The 13,693-nt window shown below is 44.3% G+C and overlaps 1 non-coding gene across 1 annotated transcript; it reads right to left on the reverse strand.

Annotated features, from left to right (window-relative positions):
* Positions 1-392: 392 nt before the first annotated feature.
* Positions 393-506, reverse strand: trnal-caa (transfer RNA leucine (anticodon CAA)). Its single transcript has 2 exons — positions 469-506; positions 393-427 (listed from the first exon to the last, which is right to left on the reverse strand). It is a non-coding gene; the product is annotated as a tRNA-Leu (tRNA).
* Between the last annotated feature and the right edge of the window lie 13,187 nt (positions 507-13,693).

Genomic DNA, 13,693 nt, shown 5'->3' on the forward strand with positions numbered 1-13,693 from the left:
GAACAGTTACTACCCATCAACAGTCAGACTTTTGATCAAAAGGTGATAATGTACACTCACGTGCCCATCTATTGAATATACCGACAACCAATCATTTCACTTTAGAAACTATATTGATCAGCTGAGTATGCCAGGAGGAGCTCAGCAGTCCAGGCAGCATCTGTGGACAAGCGTAAACAGTTGGCTTTTCAGGACGAAATAATTCACCGTGAAATTGTTTCTGAATAAATCACTTACCCAGAATTTGGTGTACGGTGATCTGTTGTAATGCGATGAACAGTGTCAAAAACATAATCTTATCTTCCAACCGGTTTTTTAATCCACCTCAACAACCCAGGGTTTGTTTGCAAAAGGGGTAACATCACCTCTATTGAATGCTTAAAGGCAAATTATGTCAGGAGTGGGATTCGAACGCACGACCCCAGATGGAGACCAGAACCCTCCCGTTTGTCAGAAGAACTTTCATTGCTTGAGTCTGGTGCCTTGGACCACTCAGCCATCCTGACAATTTTTGAGTTGTGTTTGAGAAGGGAATGAATGCTTGATTTGGAAGCAAAGTTATAGACACACAAACACGCATATCGTCCTGCCAATCGGAAATGAAGCGAGAGTGTTACAATTTTCTCAGGTTAGGCAACTTCTGTGGAACGTGAAGCTATAACATCGAAGACTTGTGAGACGCGTCTCGGCAAGAATTTGGGAAGGACTTTTGTTCAGATGGATGAGAACGCTTGGAAGACTCATTGTTTTCACATTTAGGGAAGCAGAGAAATAAACGTTTATGAACAGGACTGAATCTGAAAGCTGGGTGGGAGTTGATCTTGACAAAGTCAACAGAAACTGAATGCAGGAGCTTTAATGATACCGGGCAGCGCTGCTTTACAGATGGATGTTGGTAAGTAGACTACAAGGCCCAATAATCTGATGATTGTGGAAGAAAGCGAAGATGTGACAAGGTTCACAAGAACATAAGACATCATGCAGAAAGGCCGTTCCGTCTCCTGTGTTTATTTCATCATTCCGTCATGGATGAGTTATTACAGTCAGAATGTTGTGCAGGCTTGTCGGCCAATGTTTAATCTGATAGAGAGGAAACAGAAGCAGGGTGTTTTGAACGGTAGAGCAGATGCCTTTCTGAGAGATGAGACGCTTAACAGAACGTAATTCGCTCAGGTTGTCTGATCCAGTGTTAAAGGCACAGAACACATTAAAGTAAGACATGGACAAGCGGGGCAGCCATCGTCTAAGTAAAAGGCTCCTCGCGGGATGTGGAAGGCGAGGAGACGTTCAGAGTTCCTGATAACGACACCTGCGGGAAGTGCACACAGCTGCAGCTTGTACCAATTCGCCTTAAGTTGTTGGAGTTGAATTTGGATGAACTCCGGTTCATTCAGGGTCACGGGCGTGATGGACCAGAACATATAGAGTGGTAGGACAGCCAGGGTGCAGTACATAGAAAACTGGGTGGCGATCAGGAAGAAAAAGGGTTTGAAGAGCAAGTGCAGACTATCTCCATGGCCATCACCCTCAGCAAGACCTGGATGCCGTTTGTGGTTGGATGACCCAGCAGGGGAAAGACATAGAGGTCGGATCTCTGGCACTGAGTATGGTCTGTGACTCAGAAGGGTAAGGGAAGAACAGATTCCTGGATGGGTATATTGCCAACTTGGTGCCAGGGTCCGGGACTACTTGGAATAATTCTCGAACATTCTTCAGTAGGTGCTTGAACAGGCAGCGGTTAGCTCCATCTCGCTGCCAATGACATCGGTAGGAAGAGTGACGGATTTCAGCAATGGAAATTCAGAGATTTAGGTGCTGAGGTGGAGGGCAGGTTCTTAGGCGATGTGACAGCGACACGTGTCGCGTCATAATCACGGGAGAGATGGAAATATGATACAGATCAACACGTAGCTAAGTATCTGGTGTAGGAGAGAGGCCATAGGATTTTTTTTATCATTGATCTCTCTTCCAGGGAACCTGAGACCTATTGATAAAGAAGATTTGTACGTGAACCAGAAGTGTACTAATATCCTGCTGGAAGGTTAGCTAGCGCTGCATGATTAGGTTTAAACTGCATTTGCAGAGGGATGGTAACTAAAGTGTCAGAACAGTTAGTGCAGAGCTTGTGCAGACATGTTGGTAAGATCTCACACAACGTCAGGAAGGTACGACTAGTGTCCTGCGCTGCGTGTACTTCAGTAGTAGAAGTATCGGAGAATAAGCCGATGAACACTGGGCTTGGATCAAAAACTGGAATCGTGGTAACTTAGCCGTTAATGAGACTTGGTTACAGAAGCGTCTGGTCTGGCATTTCAGTATCCCTGAGTTCCTTTGTTTCAGAGTGATAGAGCGGGATGGACTAAAGAAGGAGGAGCTGTCACGGCTGACTTCAGTCAGGACAGATGCAGGATTAATCTATTGAGGCTTTATGGGTGAAACTGAAAAAGAGGAAAGGTATGAGCACGTTAATGAGGATTGTTTACTGACCACCCAATAGTCTGTATTATTTAGATGGCCAATGTTGAGGAGATATCGCTGTCTATTGCCTATCATTACGGTTGTTAGAATAGGTGTTTTTAACATTCCGCACGTTGACTGTTAATTCCACACTTTGAAAGGACTATATGGGTAGGTGATCGTCAAATGTGTTCAGGATTTTTTTATTTTTATTTGTGCGTTTACGAACTGCCGAGAGCGTGTGCGATACTTGATGTACTATTATGAAATTAATGAGTCAGGGCAAGAGATAAAAGCTTATTTTTCCGAACTCTCTGTAACTTGTGATCACAATGCCATTGGTTTCAATGTAAATATGGAAAAATTCGTTCTCGTCCATGCGTTGAGATTTTTCGTTGGAGAAGTCAAGTAGAGCAGCTATTTAGCAATCTGACTGCCTGTGGGAGGAAGCTGTTTAGTAGCCTTGTGGTTTTAGTTTTGATGCTCCTGTAACGTTTACCTGATGGCAGAAGAACAAACAGTTCATGGAGAGGGTGTGAGGGGTCTTTAATGATGTACCGTGTCTTCTGGAAGCATCGACTCTAAAAGAGGTCTTGGACAGAAGGTAGGGAGACCCCAATAACCTTTGTCGGCAGCACTGCAGCTAGAGTACCAGGTTGTGATGCAAAAGGTCAGCACACTCTCAAGCACACCTCTCTAGAATGTAGTTAAGATGTTAGTGGGGAGTGATGCTTGTTTAAGTTTCCTCAGAAAGTGCAATCTCTGCTGTGCCCGTTTTACAATCCCAGTGGTGTTCCTGGACCAGGTGAGATCATGCCATTTAGACTTATGAACGCGCCAGCAGTTATCCAAGCATTTATAAACGGCATGTTCTTCATCATGGGCTTTAGTTCAGCCTGATGACTTCTGAATTTCCGGTAAACACGATGTCCTTTTTTGGGGCTGCATCATCTCTAATGGTAGTCGCAAGAGAAACTCTAGTAAGATACATCCACTGTGAGTTTGCCAACTTTTATACAAAGTTTAAGAACAACTTCAGTTCAGTGGTGGCTCCGCTGACGGCTCTAAACAAGAAATCTTTTGTCTTTTTGTTTGGACTACTGAGACAGAGGCTACTTCACTCAAGGAGTTTTCAGGCTGTTGCAGATTTCAGTGATATGTTTACATGTACTCTGTGAATGAACACTCTCCTTCGGCTTGCACTGTTTTAAATCGGCAATCCTTTACAAACACTAATACACAACATGAATGCAGAGAACATACAATAGTTTTATTTGAGAAACAGCCCAATTGGTGTACATTATGGATCTCGGTCCACATACCATAATTTTGAAAAATGGGGTTCTGTACATTTGATAAATGAATACAAATATTGAATAAAACATGAAAGTTGCAAATGATAACCAGGCTGAAGTAGTGACTAATACCTTGCGACTGTTAGCTCATTACTTTAACAATTATTCCTTTTGACCTTCCTAAACACGGGTCTTAGTGTTGACTTATAATTGGTAATCACATTCTTTGCCAAGACGCTCGCTGATGGGCTGAAGATCAGAGTGAGGATTCACAGTCGGTATCACCAGAAGTAGAGGGCAGTGCAAAACTTCCGGAACTCCCAAGCAGAAAATTTCTGGCACAGTGACTGATGTGACCAGTGGAATTTGTTCTCAGTTTGAGTCCCTATTGACATCAATTGATCTGGTGTTGAGAGGGTGAACAACTTTAAATTCCTCGGCATAAACATCACCGGGGATCTCAACAAGTCTGTACACGCCAGCTATGTGGTGAAAAATGCACAACAGCGCCTCCTTTAACTAAGACGTTTGAAAAAGTTTGGTATGGGTTCCCAAACTCTAAGATCTTTCCATAGTGGCACAATTGAGAGCATCCTGACTGGTTGCATCCTGCAACCAGTCAGGATGCTCCCAATTGTGGATGCACACTGTACTTCGCTCCATCGCAGGACTCCAACATCCAGGCGCATCTGTAGATACGAAATTCCCACCATTCAGGACGGATATAAAGTCAAGTGTGTAAAAAGGGTCCGAAGGATCATAGGAGACCCGAGTCACGCTAACCACAAACTGTTCCAGCTGTTACCATACGGGAAACTGTTCCACATCACAAATGCCTCGACCAACAGGCTCTGGGATATCTTCCACCAGGCCATCAGGTGGTTTAATTCATGCTGACGCAACTGTATTTTTATGTTATAAAGACTGTCCTAGTGTACATAATACTGTTTAGAAATTACAACAATTGCAAATTGCTCATTTAGACCGAGACGTATCGTAAAGATTTTTACTCCTCGTGTCACGAGTGAACGATGTCATTAATAAGGCCAATTTAATTCAAATAAACAATGCAAAATTACAAGGGAATTAAAATAAAAGTGGACGTAATATTAATCATGTACTCTGGCATCTGATGGGATTTGCCTGAAGCTAGAGAGGCAGAGATGAGGTTTCTGGATCATAACCAATGTATCAATACCCCGGATTGCCAAGGACTCTGTGGGACAGGGGAATAGCTATGTTGCTCCATCTTGCCGAACGGAAATCAGGATAAAGCGAGTAACTACAGAGTGTGCGTTAATCGGCAGAGCTACGGAAGTCATAGGATTTTTCTATTGTTCCAACAAAACCACCATTTCCATCGCTAAATGACTGACATATAACGCAAAAATAATAGATCCCAACACAGACCCCTGTGAAACACTACTGGACACGGCCTACCAGTCAGAAAACGCTCTATGTATTACTCCATTTTACTCCCAGCCAATCAGCCACTGCTCCGTCCATGCTAGAACCTATAGTGTATTATCATGAGCGCGTAGCTCGTCAAGCAGCCTCGTGTGGCACCTTCTCAAATGCTTTCGGAAGATCTAAGTGAACAACTCCAAATGATTCTCATTTGTCCGGCTTGTTCTCCCTTGAAAGAATTCCATTAGATTTCTCAGGCAAGATTTTCCCTGGATGAAGCCATGCTGACTCCGGCCTAGTTTATCATGTGTCTCCAAGTACACTGAGACATCATCAGTAATAATTAACTCGGACATCTTCCAAACCCCTGTGGTCAGACAAACTGGCTTAGATTTTCCTTTCTTCTGTCTCTCCCTGTTTGAAGAGTGAAGTGACGTTTACAATTTTCCAGTCTTCCGGAAACATTGCAGACCGAGTGGTTGTTGCAAGATCATTTATAATACCTCAACCATGTCTTCAGCCAACTCTTTCACAACTATGGCGTGTACACCGTATGGTCCATCTGATCTACTTTCAGATATTTGAGTTACTCACTAACCTTCTGTCCCGTCATGGTAACTTCACACACTTCATAACCATGACACCTGAAATTTCCAACACACTGCTAGTGTCTTCCACAGCGAAGGCTGATGCAAAATATTTATTTAGTTCGTCCGGTATTTGATGGTCCCACATTGCTACATCTCCAGCATCGTTCTTCAGCGATCTGATGTCCAGTCTTGCTATTTTTCTTACTTTATATATATGAAGAATATTTTGATATCCTTGCTAATATTATTTGCTAACTTACTTTCGTACTCGATCTTTCCATTCATAATCACTTTCCGGTGCTCCAACTTCCCAGTAATCTGGCTCAATTGTTCACTCTTTCATTTGTTTTTTTTTCGTCTTGAAATCCCGTATTAAGACCATAAAACCATAACATATAGGCGAAAGTAGGCCGTTCGGCCTGTTGAATCTGCTACACCAGTCAATCATGGGTTGATCCAAATATTCCAGTCATCCTCACTCCGCTGTCTCTTCACCCAAGACTCTTTGATGCTCTAACTAAGCAAGAACCTATCTATCCCTGTCTTAAATACATCCACTGACCTGGCCTCCACAGCCGCTCGTGGAAACAAATTCCACTGATTTACCACCCTCTGACTAAACTAATTTGTCCTCATCTCAATTCTAAATGGACATTCTTCAATCCTGAAGTCGTGCCCTCTTGTCCAACCTATGCTTCCCTGGCTTCAGCAACTTCCCTGTAATTCCATGGGCTCGTAACTTGTCAAGCAGCCTCACGTGTAGCACCTTGTCAAAGGCTTTCTGAAAATCCAAGTACACCACTTCTACTGCATCTCCTTTGTCCCCTCCCCTCCTGATGAAGGGTTTCGGACCGAAACGTCGCCACTACCTCCTCCCATAGATGCTGTTTGGCCTGCTGAGTTCTGTCTGCATTTTGTGTTTTTATTTATTTCCAGCATCTGCAGATTCACTCGCGTTGACAATGCGAGAATTCATCGATTCTTGAAAGATCATCGTTAATGCTTCCGCAATCTCTCCAGCTGCTCCCTTCAGATCCCGATGGTGCTTTCCATCAGTTCAGATGATTTATCCACCAACAGACGAGGAAGCTTCCTGAGCACCTTCGCAGTCGTAGTTTTCCCTGCACAAATTTCACTTCCAGGACACTCTTGAATGTCCAGTTTACTGCAGACGTCTTCCACTGTGAAGACTGATACAAAATGCGCATTCAGATCCTCTGCCGTGGTTGTGTCATCTTTTCTTTAAAATATTTTTTCCTGTATGTATATATCTTGTGCCTTCCGGATTGTTTCCCCGTACTCCAGACATTGCAGTTCAGCTGTCATCCCCGCCAGTGTTTTATTTTCTCAATCAGTTCTGGCCAACTCATCACTCATGCCTCTGTAATTCTGTTTACTTCTGATATACTGATACATTTGGCTCTAGCTTCTTCTCAAATTTCAGGGGGAATTCGATCATGTTATGATCACTTTCTCCTAAGGATTCTGATAGCTGGAGCTCTCTTATCAATTTTGGTTCATTGCTCATCCCCCATCCAGAAGAGCCGATCCATTGAGCTCAAACACGAGGGGCTCTGATAAGCCATCTAGTAGATATTCTAGAAATTATGGATCCCGCAAATAAAGCACCCACCTGATATCCACCAATCTACATGCATATTGAAGTCCTCCAGGACAGTTTGTAACATTGGCCCTTCCGGAATGCATCTTCTCCCTCCCTTGTAATTTGTAGGCCACATCATTTCTATTGTTTGGGTGTCTGTATACAACTCCCAACAGTGTTTTATAACCGTTGCAGTTTCCTTCGCCCTATCAAAAATAATTCAACACCATCGAACCCTATGCCACCTCTTTCTAATGATACCATGTTGAACCAATCTTAACGTCCGCTTATTGATCAGTAACACAATATATTGTCATTCATGGTTTCCTCGGGTACCGACAGGCTTGCAGTAATCTTCCAGTAACATCTACTGGAAGGGGGAATTTGAACAAGTCCGGAAACACAAACTATCCGGAAAGCTGCCTCAAATATGCAGCTGTTCTTGTCCAATCCTGAAATGCAATCTGTCGATGTGATTTTGGGGTACTCACTGTGCGGATAGGTTTCTACTCGCCTCCCGATATCTCGCGGACTGGTCACTAATTTTTTTAATGGATTTATCCTTCAGTTAAAGACACTGTGGGTTGTAGAGCTCAGGGAGTTCGTGGGAATGTGCGAAGAATAAATGGTTTCCGTGCAAATAGATGCTGGACTGTCGATGTCCACTCGGTGAACCGACTGTCCTTTTTCCACGTTGAATGGCTATGAATGGCCGACCAACATTGACTTCGCTGGTTGTACATATCAACCTGCTAGCTGACAAATCTATTTCGGGTGAGCATTCTAGAGTTGTTCGAATACTCTCCTTGAGTTAATCAATAACTCCTACAGTCGATTAGGTGCAGAATATCCTTTCCTGTTTTATGAATCAGATTGACTGACACCGATCTTTGCCCCACGTTATCTCCCGAATTTATTGCAAAGAATCAACTGATACACCACTCACAGTAAAAACTGACAGCTGAGATCCAAAGCTCACGTAGCCACAAGCAGGAATTCCTAGTTGGAAGTGAAGTTGCACCGATTGATGAACCGTGGGTAATATAACCGCAATATAACCAGTGTGACAAGTAACTAATCTTTAATATTCGGTTGGAATGATAATGTGCGTGGTTCAGTGCATAAAGGACGGGGCGCGGTTGCAGCAGAGAGTCTATAGGTCGGGTTTATGATAGTGATGTGCAATTTATCTTCACCCTGGCAGCGTTCACTCAAAGTGCTGACTCTAATCGCTAGTCTCCTCAAACTCTGTGCCTCAAGCTAGAAGACGCAACAGAAGGTAAGGAACGTTAAATAAACTCGACAAAATAAAATATACTGGAAACATTGGGTAGTTTTAGAAAATTAAGCAATCATTCCACCGGCGTTGTTTTGTATGCTCTACAAAAAATTATAGCAAATATAAGAAAATATATTGTTTTAAAGAAATTGAATGATCGAATCAGACACCAATCATGTCAGACTCACTCCTGAATTCACTTTGTAGAAATGTTTGCATACTTTAGCCGCAAAGTAGATCAATAGGCTCTAGAAGTAAACTTTCATTTTCTTGCATTCTAGTGACAATACAGGCGGAGCAGGAGAAAATATAATTGTAGAAAATGTGCAACAGGGTACATCAGCCATAGTGAGTCTGTGCCAGTAGGGAAAAAGTATTCACCCTATTGATCCCAACGTTCGCCCTATTAAACCCACCGTTGCCATTCCCTTCAAACAACTTTCCTTCTATCTGTTTTCTCGACAGGCTTTGCTGACCAACTATTGATCCGAGCAGGAATGTTTCACACGGCCAGAAAGCCAGCGCGGCACATTATATAAATGTAAAATTCCAGCTGCGAGACAGCAAAGGCTATGTGCACGGAAGGGACTCACTTTCTCGTAAACTCCAAAATACTCTTTAACTCTGAAGGAAGTCCGATCTCTCTCATTGAGTTAACATGCAAGTATTTCTAAACTTCTGTCAACCCCTGACTGAAACCCCTTTCTCACCTTCTCCCTCCGCTTCTTCTACTAATTATGCTGAATATCCCTGCTGTGGAAGCGAAATTCTCCTAAACCCGTCACAGTTACTTTGGATAAATCATAAGCGTTGTTAATTTAAGTGAACATGATTTGAACGTTCAAACAATGTCAACAGCCAAATCAGATTCCTTTGGTCCCCCCCCTCCCCCACAAAGAACAAGGTTTCATGCAACAGATACAGAGGAATCAACTAATAGAAATGCGGCTACAGACAGGGAATTCCATGAAATTCCACGGCATCTCTTAACCTCGTAACATCCTAGTCCAGTTATGGATCTTAATACATTATATGGAATTGGTTGATTTGTAAACACAGGTGCATCATCTATTCTGTCTTTTTGGGATAGCAACTACTGTAGAGAAGACCATGTCCTCCCAATGACAATATCCACCCGCCCACCTAATTCGAAACCCGGTCAATTTGCAAAAGTACATATCTCTTCACTGCAACTCGATCTACTAAGGGAGTCCTTACAGGAGAAAGTCAATGGAGACTCATCAGTAACGCACACAAAATCGACAGTTAAATTGGGATCTATGGAGAGGCAGAAGATGTCTGATGCAGGGGTTCAACCCCAGGACTCGACTGCTTACCGTCTCCATAATCTTTCAAACTGCTTATTTCGAGCATTTTGTGCATGTTACTCTGGGATTTCCAAAATCCACTTTTGTTTTCGAGACTGAAGTCCCTCAACTCACACTCGCGTCAAGTTGTCTGACCAGAGTGGAGAACATATCATTCACTCATACTGTATGCAACAATTTGACTTTTAGGATTAAGAAGAGAGAGAGAGGAGAGAGGAGAGAGAGAGAGAGGAGAGAGAGAGGAGAGAGAGAGAGAGGAGAGAGAGAGAGAGAGAGAGAGAGAGAGAGAGAGGAGAGAGAGAGAGACAGACAGAGAGAGAGAGAGAGGAGTTGTGATATCTTATGCAAGCAGAAACAGAGGAAATTGGTGTGATTATGTACAATTAATCATTATCTGAGAGTCGAGGCTATGAAGGACAAACAGGACTGAAAATAAATATATAAATGTAGTCAGCAAGATCTCATAATATCACTGCATGTAAAGAGCAAAAGGATTCATATCAATTATATAGTTATTCGTGCTGTTTATGCATTTAAATCGTATTAAGTAGAGAATGCATAATCTTCGAAAAGGCTAAAATGCACGAACCTGTCAAGGCAAGCAAGTTAACCTGTAATGGTCACGTGAGCACTGCGTGAGAAACTGTAAGTCCAGTTTAGGATTAGTTAATCATTAGGGACAGTTACCTGTTCTGCTGTCCAATATTCTCTATTTGCGAACGTTCCGGAGCATACTGGTGTGGACGATGTGGGTGATTCCTCTTGGTAAGGAGTCTCAGCAGGAATAAAAGTGACAGAGGAGGGTCGCAAGCTCGATGCCTTAAAGGCAAAATGATGCTTATCACCGAACTTTGAAACAAAAAAAAAACAGAAAATGATGACAACGTTCTGCAGATACCAAGGAATAGAGTTGATGTTTTGTATCAGTGGTACAGCTCTGTCCTTGTGACGATAAAACGGCCAACAATCCCAATTCTATGAGTGGTCCGGTAACGAGAGGGACTTAAATTTACAAAGACACGTTCATATTGAATATTAAATGTTTATTGCAGAGAATCTAACTCTGAGAGTACCCGCAGTCATCATGTCTGACGTTCCAATCGTGGGCATATATCCCCGGAAAAAGGCGAAAGGTAGGATTTCAGGAAATTTTAAAAAAAAAGTATCCCTGTCGTTGAAACGAAAAGCAAAGGATGTCAATCCGAAATTTGGAATTGCCAGCGACTGAGGAAGCAATGCATGCTGCTTTGGGATTGTGATGGGTTGCTTGAGACGAAATATAATGCGGAAAGGGGATGGAAGAATTAAATTATCCGACGAATGAGAACGGAATTGAAACTAAATACAGTGAACGAGAGATTGCGACGGAAAGGGAAGGAGGGATTTGTGCGAGGCGTGAGGGAGGGAGGGAAGGAGAAAGAGAGAGGGAGGCAGAGAAAGTGAGAGAGAGGGGAGAGAGAGAGAGAGAGAGAGAGAGAGAGAGAGAGAGAGAGAGAGAGAGAGAGAGAGGAGAGAGAGAGAGAGAGAGAGAGAGAGAGAGAGAGAGAGAGAGAGAGACAGACAGACAGACAGACAGACAGACAGACAGACAGACAGAGATTGTGGCTCACCATTGCTGGGGAGAATTGAAATGTCCACCAGGTGCTAAAGTCAGTGAAAGTTGGGGAAGACCAGTTAGACATGGGAGAGGACGTAGAGCTCCTCCAGTTTCGCTGGACTGTCACCCTGATGTGAAAGGAACCAGAAATAAGATACCTTCTAATTGAAGTGAGTTCTGGTGCGTAACAATTAAACAAAGTGTCTGTGACGTGTTGTCGCCATTACCGATAAATTATAACAGGGATAAGCTGGAGCACAAAATAACTACGATGAGCGTTTTGATAACGGTGACGATAAGGTGGCGACAAACGGGAAGGGAACTATCAGTTGCAATCTCCACAGTCAGGGACTAGACAGGCCCCTCTGCAGCCACAACCTCAGTGCATCTAACAGGTAATTGAAGTTCCAGGCGAGCAGCATAGCTTAGGAATTGGTTGGGATTCTGGGTACAAAATGTTTCGGAAATCATCATCATATTATCCAATTACATACATCTACCCTTCTGGAGGAGGATGGTTTATTGTGGTTTCAGGGCCAACTCCAGATTGGCCTTCATTCGCAGGTTTAGGAAGGATATAGGGACTCCTTACGCCGGCAGTGCACGAAAAGAAGAGATGAGCACGAGGTTGTGACACAAGACGGATTGCAAGGAGGAGGAAATGCCTGTATTTATTATATCAACCAGCAAATGTTCTTCAGAGAAAACGGAAATGTGTTGCTTCGACAGGAAGCTGGAAAGTGCTGAGTGCTGTGACCTAAGAATGATATTTAATAAAATAACACTTTGGAAGAGTGTTAGGATTAGGGTTAGTCCACCACGGCCCCCTGGACATGGGCACCAGCCCCCGGCGGAAAATGAACTCTCCAGCTCGGGACTCGAACCACAGATTTGACGACCTGCGGGCTATAAGCTCCAGAGGCCCCAGCTCCGGGTCTGGCTCAGACCGGGATCCTATGGCCGGGACTCTCGGTGCTGCCGTGGTTCTAACACCCGTCCTATTCCCCTGCTACCTCCTATTCTCGTTGTGACTCCCAGCCTTTCCTTCATCCCCTATCCCCTCTCCATCCTTCCGATCCCTCATCCTCCCCTCTGCCCGCTCTCCCTGAACATTCCAATACCCCTCCTCCTCCTGAGGCTTCCCACTCCTTATCCTCCCTTAACCCCAGTCCCAACCCTTGCCGTGTCTTCACCACCCACCCCCCGACCTTCCCCTATCTGAGGTAGAACGCTCTGTCCTCAGTAAGGGCCTCAGTTTTGTCCCCCTCCGCCCCCACCTCAGTGGGTTCCGTGCCCGCCATGATGCTGAACACTTCTTCCGCCGCCTATGTCTCCAAGCCTATTACTTCAACAAGTATTCCCCCTCCCCCCCAGCGATGATCCATTATCTCGGCTTCTATGCTCCTCCTCCTCCTGGACAACCCCATCGCGCCTTCTACCTGCTCTCGACCTTTTCATCTCTAACTGTCGCCGAGACATCAACTGTCTCAACTTCACCACCCCTCTCTCCTATTCTAACAACACTCCCTCTGAACGCACAGCCCTCCACTCTCTCCGCACTAACCATCAAACCTGCAGACGAAGGTGGTGCTGAGTAGTCTGGCGGACGGACCTCTACCTCACTGAGGTCAAACGGAAGCTCTCCGACACCTCCTCGTACTTACTCCTGCCACGGGACCCCACCAAAAAACATCAATCCACTGTCTCACGCACCATCTCCACCCTGATCAACTCCGGACACCTTCCTCCCTCAGCCAAAAAACTCATAATTCCCACAACCCGCACAACTCGGTTTTACCTCCTCCCCAAGATCCACAAGCCTGACTTTCCCGGCAGACTCATAGTTTCAGCCTGCTCCTGCCCCACCGAACTTGTGTCTGCCTACCTGGACTCCATTTTATCCCCCATAATTCAGACTCTCCCCACCTACATCCAGGATACATCCCATGTCCTTCACCTCTTCAATAACTTCCAATTGCCCGGCCCCGACTGCTTCATTTTTACTATGGATGCTCAATCCTTATACACCTCCATCCCACATCAAGAAGGCCTCAAAGCCCGCCACTACTTTTTGGATAACAGACCCCACCAGTTCCCCAGCCCCACCACACTTCTCCGGTTGGCGGAGCTTGTTCTA

Source organism: Hemitrygon akajei, unplaced genomic scaffold (genome assembly GCF_048418815.1).
Source record: "Hemitrygon akajei unplaced genomic scaffold, sHemAka1.3 Scf000094, whole genome shotgun sequence".
Lineage (NCBI taxonomy): Eukaryota > Metazoa > Chordata > Chondrichthyes > Myliobatiformes > Dasyatidae > Hemitrygon > Hemitrygon akajei.